The sequence below is a fragment of the Dromiciops gliroides genome, chromosome 6, assembly GCF_019393635.1.
Source record: "Dromiciops gliroides isolate mDroGli1 chromosome 6, mDroGli1.pri, whole genome shotgun sequence".
In the NCBI taxonomy this organism is placed as follows: domain Eukaryota; kingdom Metazoa; phylum Chordata; class Mammalia; order Microbiotheria; family Microbiotheriidae; genus Dromiciops; species Dromiciops gliroides.
The window spans coordinates 53,947,265-53,972,821 of record NC_057866.1 but is presented as its reverse complement, the minus strand read 5'-3'; the positions used below and the strand labels follow the sequence as shown (position 1 = coordinate 53,972,821).

Here is a 25,557-nt window from a genome sequence, read left to right as displayed (position 1 = left end):
GTCCTCTTGAAAGGGGCAGAACCCGAGTTGAGCCTTGGTGGGAATTACAGATTCCAAGAGATGGAGCTGGAGATGGCATGAGCGCATGAGACTTGGAGGTAGGAGAAGAAACATCATGTACAAGCAATAGCAACTGGACCACTTTGTCTGCAATATGAAGGGTGGTAATCAACTTGAAGGCAGGTTAAAAGGAGCCTTAGATGCCTAGAGGCATTATCCTAGAGGTAGTGGGGAACCATTGAAGTTTGAACAAGGGAGTGACATGGTCAACTTATTGACTAACTAATCAATATAGCTAATCAGATAGCTGACCATCCCACTACTATTGGGTTACATTATGTTAGTAACACATATATTTTAGTAAAGTGAGGAAAACAAAGATCCCAAATATTTGTTGCTTTGAAAGATTCAGTTAATAATATTAATTTCTTCCCTCTGTGATTATCTCTGATTTATCCCATCTCTATCTTGTTGTTGTATCTAGTTGTTTGGATATTTTCCTTCCTCATTAGACTGTAATCTCCTTGAGGGCAGGGGCGGTCTTTTGCCTTTCTTTATATCCCCAGAACTAAGGACAGTGACTAACACAGAGAAGGTGTTTAATAAATGTTTATTGACTGACTGATACCAATCCAAACGGTGCCAAATGAGGGTGGGTTGAAGGGGATCCAGAAGACATGGGGGCAAGCTTGCTACTGGGCAGCCCAGCCCAATCTGGACCTCTTCCACCCCTAGAGAGCTGCAGCTGTGATGCAGTTCCGCAAAGCCCCACCTCTGCCCAATTAGGATTTCAAGACTCTTGCCACTTTCTCTAGGAGCTATTGGATCCTAAGAGGTGATTTTAATCAGGAATTTGATCATCTTACAGACTACGCCAATGTTCAAGCTCATTCTTCTTTGAATCCCTTAGGCCTCTTTAGAGCATTACACTGTGATTTTTAGGTTTATACAATTTGGTGCTTAATGCACCTTACTACTAGCCCAGGACAATTTAAATAATGTACCGAAGCATTAGTCACTTTACCATATGGGCGCTTCCCTGGCATCATTGCCCCCGAGGCTCTGCTGTCATTGCTGCCACCACAGTGGCCACTGCTTTTGGAGGATCATAGGTCCTTAGATCTAGAAAAAAAATCTTTGAGGCCATCTAATACAATTCCCGTTTTACATATGAAGAAACTAAGGTCTACAGAGATTAAGGAACTTGCCCAACCAGTAAGTGGTGGTGCTAGGTTCTGAACTCACATCCTCTGAATCCAAATCAAACCCACTTTTCATAATAGTTTTCCAGGGGATCGATTATTTCAGAAGCTTAAGGTGATAAGACCTTCCTGAAGAGGGAAGAGAACTGACTAATTTTCTCCAATTTGGGTATTCCCTTCCACAATGCAGCTCAAATCCAAACAAATCCCTAAGGAAGTATATTGATTTAAAAAAGCACAAAAAACAACCTTATCTATGTTGTATTTTTATTTATTTGATTAAACATTTCCCAATTACATTTTAATTTTATTGGCAGTGCCATGGGCCACATGGCCCTCAGGGAGAGATTTTGACATCTCTGGTATATTGAATAATACATTATATATGGAGTTGGAGTTAAGAAGGCCTGGGTTCAAATCCTGCCTTAGACACTTATAAGCAATATGATTTGGGACAAGTCAATCAAACTCTTTGAGACTCAGTTTCTTCATCTCCAAAATGGGGATTCTAGAGCCAACCCACAGGGTTGTTTGAAGGCCAAACAGCATGACATATGTGAAGCATTTTACAACTGTGAAAGCATTTTCTAAATGCAAGCTATCATTATGAATGAGAATGTAGCTCTGTTAAAGCTATCGGGAGTAAGAGGAATGGTAGCAATAGAGCTGGCCCGCTCTGGCTGGCTAGGACAGCTGGCAGGGTGGCCTCTTACTATCTGGATACACTTCTCAGGAGGAGGACCAAATAAGGTAGGAAGTTACTGGGCAAGGGCAAAAGCACTGGCACTTGTGCTGCTTTCTGGGAGGTGGGGGAGGGGGAGGGCACAAAGCACAGCCCTAGGGATGCTGAGTTTCTGAAGGTCAGCATCTCTCTGGAATGGTGGACCCTGCAATCCAGAGAAGCCAAGCTGGGCTCATTACCAGGAGGGAAAACACTCCCCCTAGATTGTGAATCAAATTGAGAGGTATTCATGGAAAGCTCTGCAATGATTGCTTGGGATCTCTGAGCCTGGAGCCAATCAGAAACCCAGAAGACACCGATCTCCACGGTATCAGGAATAGCTTTTATCTGGGGCATAACAAGGTCCATTGCAAGTAGAAATGCATTAACCTCCCTGAAAACAATCCTTGTTGGTCCATCTCTGGAGTGACAAGGGGCAGGTTTCTAGCCAATGAACATGAACGAGTCTTCCTGTCGGTTTGTACCATGCTTCCCCCTTTTTGTAATATCAGAACAGCGGCCACCGATGGGACCACTTAGTCTCAGCTTCAGGGGATGCACTGAAATGAACATCACAATTCCATCTCTGACACCTTCTAGCTGTGTGACCTGGGGCAAGCCCATTAGCCTGTCTGAGCTTGGATCTTTCTCTACACAATGTATCTAGCAATACCTGCAATATCAGCCACATTCAAGCATGGTAAATGGAGACCAGCCTTCCAGTCGTGGTTTCAAGTCCCACATCTGACACATATTATCTTGGGACTCTCAAAGAAGAAGAGGAAGAACAGCTGTTGATCTGTGTTGGTAGGGATTTTACAATCATGAAAATATAAAATCATAGAATTTATAGTTTATAAGTCAGGATTTAGAGGTAGAAGAAGGGAATGGGGAGGGAAGAGAATGAAGATTTATAAAATGCCTCCTATGTGGCAGGCATCGTGCTAAATGCTCTTTATTTTTAAACAAATAATTTCTCATTTGATCCTTGCAATAACCTTTGAAGTAGATACAGTTATTACCCATGTTACTATTGCCCCAGTTGAGGAAACTGAGGTCCAGGGAGATTAAGTAATAATAATAGCTAATTTACTATATGCCAGGCACTGTGCTAAGTGCTTGACCATCATTATCTCATTTGATCCTTAAAAGAACCCTGGGGAGCAGGTGCTAATATTATTATTCCCATTTTACAGAAGAGGAAACTGAGGCAGACAGAAGCTAAGTGATTTGCCCAAGGTCACACAGCTAGTAATTTTTTTCTGAGGCCAAATTTGAACTCAGGTCTTTCTGAACTCCAAGCCTAGTGCTCTATCCCCCTTCCTCTTAAAGGGATTTCAGAGGCCATCTAGTCAGACTTCCTTATTTTAAAGATGAGGAAAATGAGGCAGAGAGAAGCAAAATTATTTCCTCAAAATAAAGAGATAGTAAATAGTATAGCTAGGATTTGAACCCAGATCCTTGGTGCTCTTTCCAAGGAGTTGAGTTGCTTCCTCACTGGGAATTCCGTAACAATGAAATTCCAGTCAAAGCAAGGAATATTTGTGAGGTTCAAATGAGATTAGGTAGACTTTATTTATTTGTTTATTTTTGGTGAGGCAATTGGGGTTAAGTGACTTGCCCAGGGTCACAAAGCTAGTGTCTAGGATCTGAGGCTGGATTTGAACTCAGGTTGTCCTGAATCCAGGGCTGGTGCTCAATCCACTGCGCCACCTAGCTGCCCCGAGATTAGGTAGACTTTAAAGAATTATTGTTGTTATTAATACATTTTTACAGAGTTTTACATTTTACAAAACACTTTGCCACACTCCATTAGGTAGTATCATTAACCCCATTTTGTTGTTTTGTCCTTCAGTCTCGAAGAGGACCATGACATCAGAAGGTGATATCATGACTTGCAGTGAATTGGATTTAAGTGAGACAGGGCTGTGCAAAGTCCCCAGCCTCATTCTCTCCTCCAGAGCCATCTGGGTCCAGTGACAAGATATAAATCAGGACGACTGGAGATGGCCCTGGATGTTTAAGGCAATTGGGATTAACTGACTTGCCCAGGGTCACACAGTTGAAACCAAGGGTCAGAAAATTAAACTGTCCAAGGTCACAACAGCTAGTGAATGCCTGATCTGAGACTTGAACCCAGGACTTTTGGCTAAGTACATCAATTCAGGGACCTGATGAGGGATCCCAACTAATTTTCCTGAGGGATCAATGTATCCTTGTGTTTAAGAGTTTAAGACCCTGAAGTAAAGTCATTTCATGGGAGTCAGGGGTGGGAAAGGATAGTGTAGACATTACCCAACAATGGCATCTGGGAAAAGTCTTTGCCTTTAGGTATTATTGTGTCAGCACAGCATCCACAGGAACGCTTGGCAAATTACTTGCTTCAGTCTTTCCATTTTTTTTTTAACTTTTGGAAACCAAATTATGTCTGAAAATGCAGATAAACTTGCAGATGGCCAGATCATGGAAAGAGGAACCCGTGGCTTAGCTGCAGCATTTGGAAGACATTGAAGTACGGCCATACAGCAGAGAGCTGAATTTGTAGTCAGAGGACATGGATTACATCTTGACTTGGTCACTTATTATCCATGTGACCCTCACTAAATTGCTTACCTAAGCCTCAGTTTTCTCATTTGTAAAAATGAGGGGTTGGATTGGATGTGTGCTAAGACCCTTTCCAGCTGGAGAACCATGATTTTTCAGTAATGGGGAAAGATCCTTTCTCTCTTTTGAAGCAATTATTTTTTAGTTGTGGTTGCCATTGAGGGGAGAGGACAGGACAAGGAATATTGAAAGGTATCCTGCAGAGCATGCAAAAAATCTCAGCCATACAAGAATATGCCATGTAAAGCCAATTTAATTCCTTCTCACTGTCTGGGCAGAAAACCTCTCCAGACTTCCTGATCCCATCAGCAGGGTCTGTACATCAATTCCTTCAATCCCTCTCCAAAAAAGGAAAGGTCACATTATACTTCTCCCAAAGAACATTGCCCTCATTTTCAATACCTCCCTTCCCCCACCCCAAACATATACAATATTTCTGGTACCTTACTTTTTTGCATCAAATTTAACATATGAATGGTCAGCCCTAAATCAATTTCCAGTTCATTCCTGCAATTCCATCAGATTCTCTCAGAAGGTCAAAGATTGGGAATTGAAAACCATCCCTGTTGGAGGCTTTTTGCTTCCTAAATTCCACTTATTTCACCCCAACCCTCACTCAGGGAAGAACAAAGGGAAATGTTCAATAGACGAGAGGCAGCTAGGTAGTGTACTACATAGTACCTTCAATTTGGAGCCAGGGAGATCTGAGTTCAAATCCTGCCTCATTTAGTTACTAGCTCTGGGCCCCAGAGCAAGTCACTTCACTTATTTGATTTCACTTTCCCTATTTGTGAAATGAGACCTATTTCTTGGGGTTACTGAGAACTTCATATATCAGGGGCTGCTAGGTGGCATCAGACACTTACTAGCCATGCGACTCTGAGAAAGTCACTTAACTTGTACCTCAGTTTCTCCATCTGCAAAATGAGGATGATAATAATAACACCTACCTCCTAGGGTTGTTGTGAGGATCAAGTAAGATAATATACATAAAGCCCTGGGGCTCTACATAAACTCTACATTGCTATTAATTCATCAGACTTGACCTCAAATGCTTGCTGGTTTTTTTTTTTCCAAAAATCAAAACCACTCTCTAAGAGAGAGTATATGTGTCTAATCATGTCCTTGAATACTAGCTAGGTGACCTTGATGAACCTTAGTTTCCTCCTGTGTAAAATGGAGATAATAATATTTATTCTATTGTCCTCTCAGGATTACTGTGCGTCTCAGAGACAATAATGGAGATGTAGCAATCTGTAACCAAAAAGCACTTTATAGCATATTGGTCTGATTACAGATGACCCTAAAATATAGTCTACACCCCTAGAATAAGATCTCTTTCAAAGAAAAGCAATAGTTACACTCTGAAGAATATTTGTACAAAATTACTGCATAAAAATATATTCTTTTCAAATGTGCGATTTTAGTGTACATTTCTTCTCATTCAAATGGAGATGGTTTATGCATTTCTATCATCATTTTTACTGCTATTTTTTCTCTCTGTTCTCTTCCAAACATGGTATCTTTACCACCATCCACTCAATTAAAAGAAAAAAAAAAACCCAAACAAAACAACAGCAGTTCTTAAAGGCCCAGAGAGATTCAGGAGACAATCTTTTCCTTGAAGTCAAAATCCACTTGCATAGCCAATCTTTACCCTTCTGCTTGGTGTGAGGGCCCCCGCCCTCTAACTAAAGCTGATTGGTGTACTGCCTCTTGTCCCACGAGTACTATAATAAACTGCATTCCCATTTTTCACCAGCCAGAATTAACAAGGATAGGGAGGGAGGACGGAAGGGAGTGGGAGTGTGAACTATTTTTTCACAACCATATGATAAGTGTGAACTGGGTACAGATTTATCAGCATTGAAGAGATCCAAAAGAAATTGCCAGGAGCCCCCATAGGTTATTCCCCAAGGAGACCAGAAGCAACTCTTCATAGGAAACTCTTCTGAGGAGACAACTATAACTAGGTGTCAGAATTCTAATGTATTTCTTTAAAAATTAATCTCACAGGTCATTTCTCTCCCCCCTCCCCTTTTCCTTGTAGAGGTGGGAGACTATGGGTATGAAATACTATAGGTAATGCTGGATTTCTGGCATGCAGTGTTTAGTTTTGATGAAAGAGTTTTTCCCCCCCTTTTTTTTATCTTTTGTTATGAGATGGCTCTCTGGAAGGAGGATAGAGAGTGTGCAGTGGAAAATGTAGGTTGTATAAAAACAAAAGGCTTCAGGGGCAGCCAGGTGGCACAGTGGATAAAGCACTGGCCTTGGATTCAGGAGGACCTGAGTTCAAATCCAACCTCAGACATTTGACACTTACTAGCTGTGTGACCCTGGGCAAGTCACTTAACCCTCATTGCCCTGCCCCCCCCAAAAAAAAGACTTCAATAAAAAATATTTTTAAAAAATAATCACTCTCTTAATATGTATGACCGCTAGCATCCATCTGATGTTTTTCATTTCCCAAGGTACTTCTTTTGTTTCTTTGCTCATTATATTCTCATGAAATCCCTGGGAGGTATGTGGAATTGACATCCTAATCCTCAACTTACCAGTGAAGAAACTGAGGTCCAATGAAAGGAAATGACTTGTCCAAGGCCACCTAGTGAGCAGCAGTCAGCACCAGAATCTAAGTGTCTTCACAGCCCTTAAGAACCACAGTAATCCCACCTGGCATCAGGCATAATAGATCCAATACCCTTTTGTTAACACTCATCCTTCTTCATCACTTAGGCTACAATGGATAGCTGCCTGGGTTGGGTTAACATTCCATCTTGTGGGTCCTGGGGCTCCTTTCCGTTAGTCATTAGGGCAAGGTTTACCTTTAGAGGATAGTAGAAAGGGCACAAGGAAATGAACTGTGTTCCGTCAAGGAAACATTTTGTTTCTTGAGGAACAACAGGGGGGACTGTAACGATTGGAATGACGCCACCTGCTGGATACTTACTGTAGAAGAGTTCTGCCCATGAAGGGAAGGTCTTTGAGGGCAAGACCAGGAGTCAGGAAGTGACGCGGGCTAGTGGGAGGAGGAAGGAAGAGACTGGCGCTCAGTCTCGCGCTCTTTCCTCGGGACTCTGGTGGAGAGCGGAGCTAGAAATGTGCTCTCCCTTTAATAGATAGGAATCTAGGCCTTTTTCTCTCTCTTTACCAAATTCTTATTCTCCTTAATAAATGCTTAAAAGTCTAACTCTTGCTAAAGTTTATAATTTATTGGTGACCACTCATTAGATATTTTAGACAGTTTAGCTACAACTGGAAGAGTAGGATGGGCAAAACCATGTCCTACAAGGATCTAAGTATGAACTAAGGATGATTAGCCTGGATGAGACACTTGAGGAGTAGGGCATGAGGGCTGTCTCCAGGTAATTGAGGAGCTGTCAAATGAAAGAGGGATTTAACTTCTTTAGCTTGACCCCCAGAGAACAGGAATATGGGTCAAGGAAAGAGAAGTAACAGGGGGAGATTTGAGTTCAACCTGAGGAAAAATGTAATAATTAGTGCTATTCCCAAAGGGAATGAGTTGCCTTGGAACATGTTTTTTGTTTTTGTTTTTGTTTTTCCCATGAATAGAGGTCTTTGGGTGGAGTCTTGATAGATCACTTGTCATGGATAGTAAAGTAGGGATTCCTGGTTAAAAATGGATTGAACAAGATGCAATCCCTTCCCAATCTGAGATTTTGTGATTCTACTATTTATAGTTCAGCTACTTGCTAGATATAGGTCTTTAGACAAGTCATTTACCCTCTCAATTTCCTCATATATTTGAGACCAACGTTGCTACTTGTACTATTAATACTCAATAGACAAAGATCAGTCTATTGATAGAACATTTATTAAGTGATTACTAAATGCTAGAAATACAAATATAAGCAAAAAGAAAGTCTCTGCCCTCAAAGACTTTACATTGGATTAGGGGAAGATGATGCATACAAGGGAATTGAACCATGACTTACATAGGTGTGGATGTGGGGAAGTCCTGAAAGGAGCTGGGAGAAGGGTGATTTTTCCTTTCTTTCTAACTATTCATCATAACTGACATTTATATTGTACTTTAAGATTTGTAAAACACTGAATTATATATTATCTCATTTGATTCTCAGAGTGACCCTATGAATTAGGTACTATTATTACCCTCATTTTATGAAAGACGAAACCAAGGCTGAGAGAGGCCATGTGACTTTCCCAAGGTCACACAGCTAACAAGTGTCTGCCACTTCCCCACCTAGAAGCCCCTACTTTTTTCACTCTTTTTTTTGGGGGGGGGACAATGAGGGTTAAGTGACTTGCCCAGGGTCACACAGCTAGTAAGTGTCATGTGTCTGAGGCTGGATTTGAACTCAGGTCCTCCTGAGTCCAGGGCCAGTGCTTTGCCTACTGCACCAACTAGTTGCCTCCAAGCCCTTACTCCTGCTACCACTAATACTACTACTTAGTGTTATCATTGTTGTTGATGGTGTTCTATTTCCCATATAACCATTCACAACTGACACCTAGAATGGTGTCACAACCTTTCTATTGATCCCTACCAGAAGGATGTTAGTCATGTTCCTGTGAGAAGCTCATGGGAGATGAGGGTGAGTATAAACTCATTTGAAAACTTCTTGCCTTTTCCTACTTCTCTGGCAGCATTTATTAGGTAAAGTGGGAAGTGAGAGAGCAAATGTGAGGTTATATCCTGCAGGGTAACTGAGTGCAGACCTGATTCAAGTTTGCATCAAGGGTTCCCACGAGGGGAAGCTTGCAAACTTGATTCCAGTGATTCAAGGGAACCAACACCAGGAGAAGGCACCAAATTGCTTTCTCACATTTTCTTTAGAAAAGCCCGGTGCTGGCAGTTAGTGAAAGGTCTCACAGCATAAAGCTTTGATCATTGGCTGAAACCCTGGAAATACTTCTTTCCCTTTGTTTCAGGCAGGAAATTTAATGTCAGGATGCCTTAAGAGAGAAAGAAAGGTGCAAATCCTGTCATACTCTGCCCTAGTCAGAACACATTCTGAATACTGTGAATGGATGGATGGATGGATGGGTGAGTGGATGGATGGATGGAAGGATTATGATGGATGGATGGATGACAAACACTTATTAAGTGCTTACTATGATCCAGGCATGGACATTACAATAAATAGTGATGATAAAAATACAAAAAAGTGATGTTTCTTTGCCCTCAATGAGCTTACATCCTAATAGGGGGAGATAGCAAATATAAAGGAGAACAATAAGCAGAGAAAGAGGAGGCTACAGAGATGGAGCTCCAGGCAATTGAATAATGAGCCCTTTCCAGAAGCAGAGATATAAATGATTCAATTGTTCTCAGAACAAGAGGCGGAAAGTGGAGGGAGAAACAGGATTAGGGGGAGATGCATGCTGCAACATGGAAGAAAGATGGTATGACCAGGTGGCCGGGGCTGGCTAGCTAGATGAAATGAGCTCTCATCAATCAGCACATCCCAAGAGCAGGAGCTGGAGATCTAGCTAGGAGGATAACCAGCAGAAGTGGTAATAGTGGCAAGGGAGGCACGTCCAGAAATTAGCCTGACACATTCACTTCTTGGCATCAAATAGTAGGAGAGATTCTGACAAAAAGGGATGTAACCAGAATGACGCGGGGAACTAGAGACTATATTATACAAGCATTATTTAAAGGAACAGGTGATGTTTAGCCTCGGGAAGAGACAGCCTAAGGGGAAACTAAAAGTTATTTTCAAATAGTTGATGCATTGTCATATGAAATAAGGTTTTGACTTATTCTGCTTGACTCTTAGGGAAGGACCAATGGGTGGAAGTCAAGAGAGAGGCAGATATTGACTCAAGATAGGGGAAAATAAACTTTTAAAACCAACAGAGATGTCAAAAAATAGAATGTGTGGGGACAGCTAAGTGGCACAGTGGTTAAAACACTGGCCCTGGATTCAGGAGGACCTGAGTTCAAATCCGGCTTTAGATACTTTACATTTACTAGCTGTGTGACCTTGGTCAAGTCACTTAACCCTCATTGCCTAGCAAAAAAAAATATCGCCAAAAATAGAATGTGCTCTTTCAAAAGATAGTAACTTCCAGGGAGCAGCTAGATGGCACAGTGGATAAAGCACCAGCCCTAGATTCAGGAGGACCTGAGTTCAAATCTGGCCTCAGACACTTGACACTTCCTAGCTGTGTGACCCTGGGCAAGTCACTTAACCCCATTGCCCTGCAAAAAGAAAGAAAGAAAGAAGGAAGGAAGGAAGGAAGGAAGGAAGGAAGGAAGGAAGGAAGGAAGGAAGGAAGGAAGGAAGGAAGGAAGGAAGGAAAAGAGATAGTAACTTCCTCATCACTAAAAGTATTCAAGCAGAAGTCCGATGACCTCTTGTCAAGAATATTGTAAAAGTGATTCCTACTTCAAATAGTCAGCATATTATATGTCCTCTGAGATTCCTTCCAATTCTCAGAGCCCAGAATTCTAGGATAATTGGACAATTTCACTCTTGACCCATTTGCTCTGTGATTGAGCTATCGAGTGGCTATCTGCAGCTGATTAAGTGCTGCTTGATACCTTCATATGGAATGGATTTGCTCTTTCCGAAGCACTCTCCATTTGGCAAAAGCAAGTTCTGATTAGTTTCTCTTCTGATTTTACTGGGATGACCTTAGGTCTTTAGACTCACTGAAGCGTCTTACCTTAGGTTCATGAAATGAAGAGTTGCTTAGTCAAATGGTTTCTTGACTCATTCTTCCTTAAGTTGTGACTTTGGAGATGTCAGAAAATGCTGGAAACTACCGAAATTATGGAGGAAAGAGTTGATCTAGGGTTAAGCTGGGCCTTTCTAGGGCACCTACCTATTTCTGGTGAGGCTCTTCACCTCAGACTCTAGAAGTTTTAAGGCTCATTCCAAGAAGGGCTGATATGAGCATCTAATGGGATCATGTAGGTAAAGAGCTCCCAAACTGTGACCTAGCATTATTTTTATTCTTCCTTTGGTGGCTTAGCATGTGATCTTGGGTTCTCAAAGGTGAGGGCAGCAGAACACAAGCTCTAACAGATACTCCCAAACTGAAGAGGCTCCAAGTCCAAGACTGTCATTTTAGGAGTTCATATAGGCTTGTCACTGGTGCCATGAAGCAATTCCTTTTTCAGTAGAATATAAACAAGGGCAAGGAAGAAGCTGACTTTTATTGATAAAGGTAGTTCCCTATACTAATGAAAACCCAACTCTCTATTAAAAAAAAGCCAACTTTAAGGCAAATTAAAAAACACCTATCAGAATGGCTTATATGACAGAAAAGGAAAATGATAAATGTTGGAAGGGATATGGGAAAATTATAATACCAATGCATTATTGGTAGTGTTATGTACTAATCCAACCATTCTGGAGAGCCATTTGCAACTATGCTTAAAAGGCTATAAAACTGTGCATACTCTTTGACCCAACAATACCACTACTAGTTCTGTATCCCAAAGAGACTTAAAAAGGTGGGGGGAGGGCCTATTTGTACAAAAATATTTATAGCAGCTCTTTTTGTGGAGGCAAGAATTTGACATTGAGGGGATGTTTATCAAGTGGGGAATAACTAAACAAGTTGCAGTATGTGATTGTAATGGAATATTATTGTGCTGTAAGATGAGCAGGCTGATATCAGACAAACCTGGAAAGACTTAGAGAAACTGATGCAAAGTGAAGTGAGCAGAACCAGGAGAACATTGTATACATTAACACCAATATTTTACAGTGATCAGCTGTGAATGACCTATCTATTCTCAGAAATACAATGTCCCAAGACAATTCCATAGGACTCATGGTAAAAAATGCTATCCACCTCCAGAGAAAGGACTGATGAAATCTGATGCAAATCAAAGTATAATATTTTTCACTTTCTTTTTTTTGGCCTGGATTTTCTTTTACAACATGACTAATATAGAAATATGCTTTGCATGATTACATATGTATAACCTATTTATTTACCATATCAGAGAGGGAAAGAGGGAAGGAACTCAAAATTAAAAAAAAACCCGAATGTTCACAATTGTTTTTACATGTAATTGGGGAAATAAAATATTATTTTAAAAATCTATCTCCTCAGAACTTAGTAGTGATAATTTTTTCATTCATTTATTCATTCATTCTATTGAGCCTGTAGTTCACAAACCCAGGTATTATTCAGATGAACTGTCATGTAATTTTTTAATATTCATTTAAAAATATTGAGTTCCAAATTCTCTCTCCTGCCAACCCTTCCTCCACCCATTGAGAAGGCAAGCAATATGATACCCATTAGACATGTGAAGCCATTCAAAATATTTCCATATCAGCCATGTTTCAAAAAAGAAATAAAAATAAAGTGAAAAATATGTTTCAATATGCACTCAGAGGGGCAGCTAGGTGGCGCAGTGGATAGAGCACCAGCCCTGGAGTCAGGAGGACCTGAGTTCAAATCTGGCCTCAGACACTTAACACTTACTAGCTGTGTGACCCTGGGCAAGTCACTTAACCCCAATTGCCTCACCAAAAACAAAAAACAAAACAATATGCACTCAGAGTTCATCACAAACAACTGTCTAATCATGCCTCCCTAGCTTGTTGATTCTTTAATCCCACTAGAATACTTGACATTCATCCCTGTTCAGTTTCATTGCATTTTTCTTTAGCCCAATATTCTAACCTATTCAGATTTTTTGGATCCTAACTTTCTCAGCCAACTATTACCTGTCCCTCCTAGCTAAATCTCAGCTGTCAGTTGGATAAGGATGTGTTTTCATCCAAGTTATTGAAAAATAAAAGTGAAACAGCATAAGGCCAACTATAGATCCCCGAGTACTCCATTAAGGACATCCTGGGTTCCACCATTTGACAAATTCTGAATCTTCATAACTGAGCAATAGGCTAGCTCACATCTCTCCAACTTGCCAACAGGAGTAGCCTAAGTCTCTGTCAGATGCTCTGCTAAAATTGATATGAATTCTGTACATCATTCCCCTTATTTACCATTCTAGGTTAATCCTAGAAAAAAAGGTCCTCTTGGAAGAACTTATTCTTGATTAATCTATTTTGCCCCTTTGTCATTATCCCCATTTTATAAATAAGGAAACTGAGGTTCCAAGGCTAAGAATTTTGAAGGCGATGCTATGACATCGTGTGAAATCACTTTCAAACCTAAGTGCCAATATTTAAATGCCTGGTATTTCTACTATCTGAAATGTTAGATTTTATCTAACACTACAGATATCCCCTTGTTGGGCATTCACATTCTCAAGTGGCAGGAGTTACTTCACTGATCAGTTCAAATGATATGAACCAAAAAAAAAAAAAAAACAACCCAACAACAAAAACAAATTATATGAACTAATCTTTGGGGGGAATTAATACATGTTATTTTCAGGTACTCAATACATCGAAGACTTCATTTTTCAGCCAAAAACTCAACAAAGAGTAGGAATGTCAGCTCCATGGATATTTGTCACTGGGTTCAGCTGCTCATTTTATTTTAAAACAGCTTTTGTCTTTTTTTTTATTTTTCAGGATGAAGAACATAGACTCTAATACAAAATATAAGGGAGGAGAATATACTTGCTTACTTTTTTGAGATAACTCAGAAGATCCTAATATTGGTGAGCCTTGTGCAGTGACTGCTGATACCTGATCATTTCTAAAGGTTCTGATGAGATGGGAGGCAATTTCAATGCCCCCAGGCTTCCTTCAAGTATATGATAGGATCCAACCTAGAACTGACAAGTCACTACATTGGAGTACAAACTTCTTTAGATTCCTATTCTCAAAACTTGGCTCACAGAATCACAGAATCTCCGAGTCAGAGATGCCCGGTCTATTTGGCTGCTCAATGGTACCTGTTGCAACACACCTGACAAGTAGACTTCCAACTTTTTCTATAATATCACCAGTGATAGGGACCTCACTACCTCACAAGGTGGTCAATTCCATTTTCAGATAACTCTAATAATTTGGTAGTTTTTCCTTACATTAAGACATAATCTGCCTCTCTTCAGCTTTTTTCCATTGCTTCTATATCTGCTCAATGGGGCTAAGCAAAATAAGCCTAACCCCTTTTGTCCCTAGCAGCCCTTCAAATATTTGAATATAGCCACTATGCCTTTCCTAAATCTTCCTTCTTTCAGGCTTAACCTCAGTTCAAATGATGCTGACATGGTATTATTTTGAGTCTCTATATGATCCCGGTCATTCTCCTAAACAACACAATTGGTTTTTAATTTTATTTAATTTTATTTTTTGGCAAGGCAATTGGGGTTAAGTGACTTGCACAGGGTCACACAGCTAGTAATTGTTAAGTGTCTGAGGGCAGATTTGAACTCAGGTCCTCCTGAATCCAGGGCCGGTGCTCTATCCACTGTGCCACCTAGCTGTCCCCACAATTGTTTTTTGTTTTTTGTGTGGGGCAATGGTGGTTAAGTGACTTGCCCAAGGTCACACAGCTAGCAAGTGTCAAGTGTCTGAGGCCAGATTTGAACTCAGGTCCTCCTGAATCCAGGGCCAGTGCTCTATCCACTGCGCCACCTAGCTGCCCCACACAATTGGTTTTTAATAAGCAAATTTGCTGTTTCCCAATTAACAAACCCAAATCCTTTTTTATGAATTTTGAGGGGAAGAAACAATTCCTAGTAGGGTAGCTATGTCTTTTCTTCCAGAATTTTCCTGAATTACTGGTTACTGGGTGGCCACTGGGACTGTAAAGAAAGTATAAAGAAGTGTTGATGCTGCTTTGCTAATTTGAGAGGTATGAAAAAGTTGCTCAGGCAAACCTGATAGAATTATAGGATGACTGGACATTGGCCAGCTCAAGTATCAGTCATATCCCTAATGGCCTTTAGAAAGCAAGTTTGCCAGCTCTGGAATCAGTTGAGACAGGGGGAGCTCAGTTAGTCAATATATAACAACCCCAATGGCATAAAACAAACACGGCTATGACAGAAGAACTCAACTATTGAGAATGAATTGTTCTTTGCCTTTTCCATCCCTCCTCTCCCAGAGCACAATGTGAGAGGAAGGTAGTAGGATCTGGCAACTGAGGAATTTGTCCAAGTAGTAGATTCTGAACTCAGCAGAGAGAATGCCCAGATAGATGAGCTATGGAGAGGAGCCCTCTGAACCCAGGTGAGTGATCCAATATCCAGTAAAGTTACTGAACCAAGGGGAACAGCATGAAGGCACCAGGAGAAGAAAAAGGACCTTATGAGGCTGCAGAACCAAAGATAAGAGTTGTCTTCATCATATGTATGCCTCTCTACTAGTATACCTATGTATATGCCCATTATTCCTATTAAGTCTGTGTGCATGTGTAGAAGAGCATGTTCTAGGTTTATAGAGATAATATTTTATAGCTACTATTTTTATACTATTTCAGTAAATGATTTGAAGTAATTATGTCAACTGGCTGACTATTAAAGGTGAATGCACCAGTGGGGGCTCCTATAGTTTTAGAAGTATGAATGCACAGGACATCTTGAACCTAGGAAAGCTGTCTTCAAACCTGTGAGTTTGAGTTGGAGAAAAGTAAATAGGAACATTTAGGAATTTCCTCATTTCCCAAGGATGGCCGATTGGGGAGGAGGTAGTATTCCAGCCCTGGCAACAAGCAAAGCATGTACTCAATTGTATAAACATCTTTAAGCTTCCTAAGTCTTGGTTGTAATTCGATTAGCTATATGGGATTCTTTCAGCTCCATAAAGCACAATGCTATTTGCACATTCTTTTCCCTGGCTTTTTTTCTTTTTTTCTTTCTATTTTTCCAATTATTCTAGCTGCATGCAAATATGTTGGTATTTTTACTGCCTGGAATGCCTGTCTCCAGTGTAAGATGGCATCTTTGGAAACATTAAACAATGATTAGGCAGGCACTGGGCCAGAGGACTGGGTGGCTTCCGGGGAAGGGAGCCGCCCAGCAGCTGGCAGTAAGCAATCTTGAGAAAACCGATAACACTTAGTAACTGCATCAAGATTTTCTCTACTGACAAATGGAAATAACAATGATTCATGTGGTATTATTACTCATCATTCATTGGCATTTTTAAAAAGGGCCCTTGGTAAAAGTGATGAGCTTATTTATAGAAAGCACACCTGTGTTCACTCAAATGGACATAGACACACTTATACATTGGTACATATGAAACTCACATTTACACAGCCAACCCAATATTTTCAAAGAATGAGAAAACTGACTCATGCATTTGAGGAAGCTTTGAGTTGTCTTGGACTCTTCCTTTCAAACCTAGCTTTTGGCATGAGCAAAAGCTTAGGACTGAAACCCTCTCGTTTGAAATTCTGTTGCTTCCCCTAGGTAGTACCTCCAACTGGTGAAATAGCCAGGCCATTTCTTTCTGTGCCTTCCTCCTTTGGATCTCTGCCCTTTCTTGCCCATCAGTAATTCCCCCAGAGAGTCAGATAAAGTGGGATAAGGAAGGAAAGGAAGATATTAGAAGAAAGGTGAAATTCTAATTGGTCCTTTGGGGGCACTTAGAATCACAGACCATAAGAACAGGAGAGGATCTCAGGATAACCTATCCATCAATAAATCAACTAATGTTGATTAAGCCTTCCCTGAGTGCCAGCCACTCTGCTATGTGCTGAGGATAACAAAGTAAAGGCAAAACCATGATCCCTGTCTTCAAGGAACTTATATTCTGTGTTTTTAAAAATTAAACTAAAACTGTATTTTATAATTAATTGCTATTGCTATTGCACCAGTTTTGGTAAAGTATATTATTAATATAATATATCAGTAAAGGATTGACCATGTCTCCCTAACTTCTCATGGTCTCAGGCTATCAGACCTATGCTGAATTAAGAAGGAGGGCCAAGCCAATAGCCTAGCACCAGCCAAGAGAGAGTGAGCCAAGAACCAAGAGTGTGACCCTGGCATGGCCAAGGATTTTATCCTCTTTTGATAGAGTCAAAGCTAATTGGTCAGCATCATTCAATTCTATTGGTTGACATGACTTGAGGGTAGTCTAAATTAAAATGAACTCTACATATTATAACAGGGAAATAATGTAAAAGACCCTTGCAGAAAGGCAAAGGCAAAGTCCAATACCTAGGTGTGGTTTGATCCCATCACTCCTTCACTGATCTAGACAAAAAAGCCAATCTCCATTTCTTTTGTTCCCTTGGATTGGTCCCAGCCAAGATCTGAACCTCCTAGAGTGGGGTGGGGGGAGAGAAAGGACTGAATGAGATCTCTGGGTCCCCCCAAGAAATCCATTATTAATAATAATTTTCTCACAATTCTTAGCTATTCACAGAATCACAATTTTCAGCCAAGAGGAATCATCTTGTTAGGGCTGGGGTACCTCATTTGAATGGGCCAGGGTACCTCACTGCCTTTAATGTGTATGCATGAGGATCCCAAATTCCATCATCCCTTCCTGGTTTTACTGTCTTTACCTTGGTCCTTATTAGGGTGTGATGTCAAGAAAAAGAAAAAGCCAGTATGGAACTACAGATCAGTGAGAAATTCCTAGCTTATGTGGTCTTAGTTCACTGCATAGACCAGAAGAAATAATCTGTAGGTATCTCACAGTTGTTGATCTGTTTACTTCTACTCTTAAAATCTTTCATAGTAGAATAGTTTAAAATCAGGAATTATTTGTAATGTGTAAAAGTTGCAAAGAAAAAAATATATATATAGTCTAACCATTGAACTGCACAGAATTAAGCTTTGATCTAATTACTTAACTCTGGTAAAGCAGGCCACACCCTGTCTTGCATTAAGGCTTGCTGGCCTCCACTGAAGAAAAGAAAAAAAAAGCAGATACTCTTTAACTCTACTCCTTATTTAATAAGTTTCTGAGGTATTGGCAGAAAGTTTTGTGTATGGAGTGTAGCACATCTGACTGAATTGGGAACAACTGATTGGTAATTGACTGGTTTTGTCTCATGTTTTGAAAAATTCCTAATATTGTTTTAAGGTATTATGTTTCTAAATTTTCTTATAATGTAGAAATTACTGAACAATTGTATCAACTATGGGGGTAAAGCAATTTCTTTTATATCTGGATGATAGCGAGATACAGATATAGAAATTCTAATATAAGAATGTGGTTTTGTCATCTGTCTGTTATTAGTTGTGCATTTTAAAACTGAATCAGAAAGATGGCGGAGAGGAAGCAGCAAGCTGCCTGAGCTCTCCTTCTGTTCCCTCAAAACGAACATTAAATCAAGCCTCTGGACGGATTCTGAAACTACAGAACCTGCAAAGAGACAGAGAGACACAGTCCTCCAACCAGAGATAATTTAGAAGACTTCAGGAAAAGGTCGGTCTGACTCGGGCAAAAGGGAGGCCCAGTGCAGGGCAGCAACCCAGCGCCGAGGGGGTCGGGGCAAGTCAGCAGGAGCTGCAGGCCACAGCCGAACAACTGAGGCTCCCGGAACCTGGTTCAAAAATCTGGTGGCCAAGAAGGACAGTGGAAAAACCTACCTGCACCGGCCGAGAGGGCCACGAACGGCTGGGGTCTGGCGCCTGGCTGGCCGAGCACAATCAGACAGGAAGTGCAGGGCGGGGCATCTCCACATACCATAAAGGCCTCAGAGTAAAAGCCCGGTCACACAGCACCTATACACCTGCACAAGAAGCCCAAAACAGGGACCCTGGTGCCCCCAGAGCAGACCTCAACTTAAAGAATAAATAAATAAGCTGCAATAATGAGTAAGAAGCAAAAAAGAGCCCTCTCCATTGAGAGCTTCTGTATCAATAGGGAAGAAGCCAACACAAACTCAGATGAGGACAATAGCCTCAAATTGTCTACATCTGAAGCCTCACAAAGGAAGGTGAATTGGTCTCAAGAACAAAAAGCCTTCCTGGAAGAGCTCAAAAAGGATTTTAAAAATCAATTGCAAGAGGTAGAAGAAAAAATGGGGAGAGAAATGAAAGCAAAACAAAAAAACTATGAAAAAAGAATCAGCAGCTTGGAAAAGGAAGCTGAAGAAAACAAAGCCTTAAAAAATTCATTTGGCCAAATGGAAAAAAAGCTGCATAATCTCACTGAAGAAAACAATACTTTAAAAAATTCACTTAGCCAAATGGAAAAAAAGGTGCATAATCTCACTGAAGAAAACAGTACCTTAAAAAATTCACTTAGCCAAATGGAAAAAAAGGTGCATAATCTCACTGAAGAAAACAATGCCTTAAAAATTAAAGTGGGACAGTTGGAAGATAAGGAATCCATGAGACACCAAGAATCAGTCAAGCAGAATTTAAAAAATGAAAAAATAGAAGAAAATGTGAAATACCTCATTGGAAAGACAACTGATCTGGAAAACAGATTGAGGAGAGACAATTTGAGAATCATTGGACTGCCTGAAAGCCATGACCAGAAAAAGAATCTAGATACCATATTCCAGGAAATTATTAAGGAGAACTGCCCTGATATCATAGAATCAGAGGATAAAATCATCATTGAAAGAATCCATCGATCACCTCCTGAAAGAGACCCCAAAAGGAAAACTCCAAGGAATATTGTAGCCAAATTCCAGAATTATCAGGTGAAGGAGAAAATACTCCAAGCAGCCAGAAAGAAGCAATTTAAATATCATGGAGCCACAGTCAGGATTGCTCAGGACTTGGCAGCTTCAACATTAAAGGACCGCAAGGCTTGGAATATGATATTCCGGAAGGCAAAGGAGATTGGATTGCAGCCGAGAATCTATTACCCAGCAAAAATGTGCATTTTCTTTCAGGGGAAAAGATGGACATTTAATGACATTGGGGACTTTCAATCTTTCCTGGTGAAAAGACCAGAACTGAATAGAAAATTTGATCTCAACATACAAGACTCAAGAGAAGTTTAAAAAGGTAAACAGAGGGGGAAAAAAAGTTACCCTATTAGGTTAAACTGTTTATATCCCTACACAGGAAGATAATACTCATAACTCTTAAGAACTGTAAATGTATTTGGGCAGAGAGAAGGACTTTATATAGAGGGTATAAATATAAATTGTCTTTGATGTGATGATACAAAAGAATTAAGGGGATAAAAAGGGAGTCTATGGGGAGGAGAGGAAAGGGGAGGTGGAATGGGATGAATTATATCATATGAAGAGGTGGAAAAAAACCTATTATAATAGAGGGAAAGAAAGGAGGGGGGAACATGGTTTCAACCCTATTCTCATTAGATTTGACTCAAAGAGGGAATAACATATACGTTCATTGGGATAAAGAAACTTAACTCATTCTTTAGGGAAACAAAAGGGGAAGGGAAAGGGGGGGACTGATAGAAGGGAGGACAAAAGCAAGGGAGAAAAGGGTAAAGAAAAGAGAGGGGGGTGATAAAAAGGGAGGGCAGATTGGGGAGGCAGGGGTAAGAAGTAAAACGTTGGTGAGGAGGAATAGGGTGAAAGAAGGGGGGAAAAGTACAAAGGGGGTAAATAGAATGGAGGGGAATAGACAGTCAGTAATAATAACTGTGAATGTGAATGGGATGAACTCTGCTATAAAACAGAAGTGAATTGCAGAGTGGATTAAAAACCAGAACCCTACAATATGCTGTTTACAAGAAACACATTTGAAGCAGAGAGATACACACAGAGTAAAGGTAAAAGGCTGGAGCAGAATATATTATGCCTCAGCTAAAGTAAAAAAGGCAGGGGTAGCAATCCTTATCTCAGACAAAGTGCAGGCAAAAATAGATCTCATTAAAAGAGATAAGGAAGGAAATTACATCTTACTTAAAGGTACTATAGATAATGAATATCAATATTGAATATGTATGCGCCAAGTGGTATAGCATCCAAGTTCTTAGAGGAGAAGTTGAATGAGTTACAAGAGGAATTAGATAGTAATACTATACTAGTGGGGGATCTGAATCTCCCCCTCTCAGAATTAGATAAATCTAGCCAAAAAATAAATAAGAAAGAAGTGAAAGAGGTGAATAGATTACTAGAAAAGTTAGACATGATAGATGTCTGGAGAAAATTGAATGGGGATAGAAAGGAATATACTTTTTTCTCAGCAGTACATGGCACATTTTCCAAAATTGACCATGTATTAGGGCACAAAAACATCATAGTCAAATGTAGAAAGGCAGAAATAGTAAATGCATCCTTCTCAGATCATGATGCAATAAAAATTACATGTAAGAAAGAGCCAGGGAAAAGTAGAATGAAAATCAATTGGAAACTAAATAATTTCATTCTAAAGAATGAATGGGCCAAACAAGAAATCATAGAAACAATCAATAACTTTATCCAAGAGAATGACAATAATGAGACAACATACCAAAATCTATGGGATGCAGCCAAAGCAGTGCTTAGGGGAAAATTTATAGCTCTAAATGCTTACATGAATAAGAAAGAGAAAGAGGAGATTAATGAATTGGGCATGCAACTTAAAAAGCTAGAAAAAGAACAAATTAGAAATCCCCAATTAGACACTAAATTAGAGATCCTGAAAATTAAAGGAGAAATCAATAAGATTGAAAGCAAAAAAACTATAGAATTAATCAATAAAACTAAGAGCTGGTTTTATGAAAAAAACCAATAAAATAGATAAAATATTGGTTAATTTGATTAAAAAAAAGAAAGAAGAAAACCAAATTACCAGTATCAAAAATGAAAAGGGTGATGTTACCACCAATGAAGTGGAAATTAAAGCAATAATTAGGAAATATTTTGCCCAACTGTATGCCAATAAATTTGACAATCTAAATGAAATGGATGAATATTTACAAAAATACAAACTGCCCAGGTTAACTGAAGAGGAAATAAAATCCTTAAATAAACCCATATTAGAAAAGAAATTGAACAAGCTATTAATGAACTCCCTAAGAAAAAATCCCCAGGGCCAGATGGGTTTACGGGTGAATTTTACCAAACATTTAAAGAACAATTAATTCCAATATTATACAAATTATTTGGAAAGATAGGTGAAGAAGGAGTTCTACCAAATTCGTTTTATGACACAAATATGGTGGTGATACCAAAACCAGGCAAAGCAAAAACAGAGAAAGAAAATTATAGACCAATTTCCCTAATGAATATTGATGCTAAAATCTTAAATAAGATATTAGCAAGGAGATTACAGCAAGTGATCACCAGGATAATACACTATGACCAGGTGGGATTTATACCAGGAATGCAGGGCTGGTTCAACATTAGGAAAACTATTAACATAATCAACCACATCAATAAGAAAACCAACCAAAATCATATGATTATCTCAATAGATGCAGAGAAAGCTTTTGACAAAGTACAGCACCCATTCCTAATAAAAACACTAGAGAGTTTAGGAATAGGGGGAGCTTTCCTTAGAATAATAAACAGTATCTACCTAAAGCCATCAGCAAGTATTATATGCAATGGAGATAAATTAGAGGCCTTCCCAATAAGATCAGGGGTGAAACAGGAATGTCCATTATCACCCCTATTATTTAATATTGTTCTAGAAATGTTAGCTTTAGCAATCAGAGAAGAGAAAGGAATTAAAGGAATTAGAATAGGCAAGGAGGAAACAAAACTATCACTCTTTGCAGATGATATGATGGTATACTTAAGGAATCCTCGAGAATCAAGTCAAAAATTACTTGAAACAATTAACAACTTTAGCAAAGTAGCAGGATATAAAATAAATCCACATAAATCATCAGCATTTCTATACATGACCAACAAAGTCCAGCAGCAAGAGATAGAAAGAGAAATTCCATTTAAAGTAACGGTAGGTAATATAAAATACTTGGGAGTCTACTTGCCAAGACAAACCCAGGAACTCTATGAACACAACTACCAAACACTCTTCACACAAATCAAGTCAGATCTAAATAATTGGAAAGATATCAATTGCTCATGGATAGGCAGAGCTAATATAGTAAAAATGACAATACTGCCTAAATTAATTTACTTATTCAGTGCCATACCAATCAGGCTACCTAAAAATTATTTTATACAGCTAGAAAAAATAATAACAAAATTCATCTGGAAAAACAAAAAATCAAGAATATCCAGGGAAATAATGAAAAAAAATTCACAGGAAGGTGGGTTAGCGGTACCAAACCTGGAGCTTTACTATAAAGCGGCAGTCATCAAAACTATCTGGTACTGGCTAAAAAATAGAGTGGTAGATCAATGGAATAGGCTAGGCTCAGGAAATGCAGTAGTAAATGACACTAGTAATGTAGTGTTTGATAAACCCAAAGACTCCAGCTTCTGGGATAGGAACTCAGTATTTGACAAAAACTGCTGGGAAAACTGGAAGATAGTATGGCAGAAATTAGGCTTAGACCAACATCTTACACCTTATACTAAAATAAGGTCAAAATGGATACATGATTTAGACATAAGAGGTGATACCATAGGTAAATTAGGAGAGAAAGGAATAGTGTACCTATCAGATCTTTGGAAAGGAGAACAGTTTTTGACCAAACATGAGATAGAGTATATTATAAAATGCAAAGTGGATGATTTTGATTATATTAAATTAAAAAATTTTTGTACAAACAGAAGCAATGCATCCAAAATTGGAAGGGAGGCAGAAAGCTGGGAAACAATTTTTGAGGCCAGTGCTTCTGATAAAGGCCTCATCTCTAAAATATATAGGGAATTAAATCAAATTTATAAGAATCCAAGTCATTCCCCAATTGAGAAATGGTCAAAGGATATGAACAGGCAGTTTTCTGATGAAGAAACCAAAGCTATCTATTCCCATATGAAAAAATGCTCTAAATCTCTAATGATTAGAGAGATGCAAATTAAAACAACTCTGAGGTACCACCTGACACCTATCAGATTGGCTAAAATGACAAAAAAGGAAGATAATAAATGTTGGAGAGGCTGTGGGAAAATTGGAACACTAATGCATTGTTGGTGGAGCTGTGAGCTAATCCAACCATTCTGGAGAGCAATTTGGAATTATGCCCAAAGGGCGATAAAGCTGTGCATACCCTTTGACCCAGCAATCCCACTTTTAGGTCTTTTGCCCAAAGAAATCATGGAAGGGGGAAATGGACCCACATGTACAAAAATATTTATAGCTGCTCTTTACGTGGTAGCAAGGAATTGGAAGTTGAGGGGGTGCCCATCAATTGGGGAATGGCTGGACAAGTTGTGGTATATGAATACAATGGAATACTATTGTGCTGTAAGAAATGATGAGCAGGAAGAGTTCAGAGAAACCTGGAGGGTCTTACGTGAGCTGATGATGAGTGAGATGAGCAGAACCAGAAGAACATTGTACACAGTATCATCAACATTGAGTGTTGACCTACTGTGATGGACTATATTCTTCTCACCAATGCAATGGTACAGAAGAGTTCCAGGGAACTCATGATAGAAGAGGATCTCCAAATCCAAGAAAAAAAAAGAAAGAAAGAACTGTGGAGTATAGATGCTGATTGAACCATATTATCTCTTTTGTTTTGGGTGCTGTTGTTTCTTTTTTCTATTTTGAGGTTTTGCATCACTGCTCTGATTCTTTCTCTTGTAACAGGATTAATGCAGAAATAGGATTAATGTTATTATGTGTATATATGTGTGTGTGTATATATATATATGTATATGTATAGAGATATATAGATATAACCTATATCAGATTACCTGCTGTCTAGGGGAGGGGGGAGGGAGGGGAGGGAGGGAGAAAAATCTGAAATTGTAAAGCATGTATAAACAAAAGTTGAGAACTATCTTTACATGTAACGGAAAAAATAAAATATCTCATTAAAAAAAAAAAAGAATAGTGCCTGGCACACAGTATGTATTAAATAAATGTTGATTGATTGATTGATAAAAAAAAAACTGAATCAGAAATACCTTAAGTACAACTTATTTGACATGCATTCTTGTTATCTTAAGCCCTTTTTCATTTTTTTTTTGTCCTGGTCTCTTTTAAATTATTGTTAAAGTCTATTCCATCCAGGCTTAGGGCTTCAACCTCATGGCAGCTAAACCGGTGCTTATACATCTCCTCCCACCCTCTGGACCTCACATCTCCTTGAACATTCTGGATCAGGACTCCCCCCCCCCACCCCCCCCCCGCCCTTGTGATTTCTTCAATCCTGCTTGGCATGAAGCAGGTACAGAAGAAGAATTTTTACCCCTTTT

At 39.4% G+C, this 25,557-nt stretch overlaps 1 protein-coding gene across 1 annotated transcript in view; it reads right to left on the bottom strand.

Annotated features, from left to right (window-relative positions):
* Positions 1-25,557, bottom strand: part of GALNT18 (polypeptide N-acetylgalactosaminyltransferase 18) — a 475,154-nt gene that overhangs the window by 177,194 nt on the left and 272,403 nt on the right.